Raw genomic sequence first — 1,246 nt, forward strand, 5'->3', positions numbered from 1 at the left:
ATCAATTTCCTAGTTTCCATGGCTCCCAACATATCCCCCTTTTTTGTTCTGTTTTGTCAGAGATGGGTGTTCCATTGCACTTAGAGATGCTGTATTTGAAGAAGTTTTTTTTTTTTTTAATATTTTAGTAAAGGGTCTCCAGGGTCTCACTACATAGATCAGACTCCTAGTGATCCGCCTGTGTTAAGCCTCCCAAGAGTTAGGATTACAGATGTGTGCCACCACACCCTGTATCAATCACCCTGTAAGCATGCCCCCGGGGTGCGGAAGGGGCCAGCATAGCATGCCTGGAATCCAAATTCAGCCCCTGCACTCTGCCTAAGCAGGCCCTTTAATCTGCTGAGATATTTGACTGGTCCTGGAAAAGTCTTTAAAGGGCTTTTTCATACTTGATGTCAGTCTAAAGATTGTAGGTACTTGAATTCAGCAAAATAACCCAATATAGTCTAATAGTCCATAATAGTAGTGAGTTATCTGCACAACTGGAAATTCTCAGAAGTTGTTGACTTGAGCCTTTTACAGTTCAGCATATTATTATAGCTTTACCTTTTATACCTTGTGGTTACACTTTTCTGCTGGATGGTTAAGACCAAGTTAAAGCAAGACCTATATAACTAAAAATGTAACTTTTGCTATCTGACAAGGTCATTCGAATCCCCTTAGGATTTATCCTGGAACCATGTACGGCACGTTATCTTTTGTCAGTTTCAGCCATCTGGATGAGTCACGGCCATTGCTTGACCAATTTGCTCTCTGTGAAAGCCTGAGAGAATTTTTTCTCTGTAGCTGACTCTCCCTAGGTACACTATACATTGTCAATCACTTTCCTCTGTGGTCCCATAATCTCCTTGATCAGAAAATTGGGGATACTACTTAGTTACAGAATGTCACAGCAGAGTTCTCTTATGTCCTGAATCTCACTGACCTTGAAGGGCTAGGGCCAAAATATTGGCTATCATTTTAGCCCATCTATCTCTCTAATTTTCGGTCTGCAAACTTTAGTTGTTAAACATCCAGAAGAGAATTTTAATGATATTACTACCCTGTAACAGAGGCAGTTAAGCTTAACATCAAATATCTGTCTGAATATCAAACACCTTAGACATAAAATGGAACTGCTATTTTCCAATAACCATGGATATTCTAAAATTTAAATTACTATAGAATGTTAACAATTATACCTTTTTACACAGAAATTTAGAAATCAAAGCATATATACAACATTATAGGAGGATAATCCTATGAC

Source organism: Octodon degus, unplaced genomic scaffold (assembly GCF_000260255.1).
Source record: "Octodon degus isolate 3935 unplaced genomic scaffold, OctDeg1.0 scaffold00048, whole genome shotgun sequence".
Lineage (NCBI taxonomy): Eukaryota > Metazoa > Chordata > Mammalia > Rodentia > Octodontidae > Octodon > Octodon degus.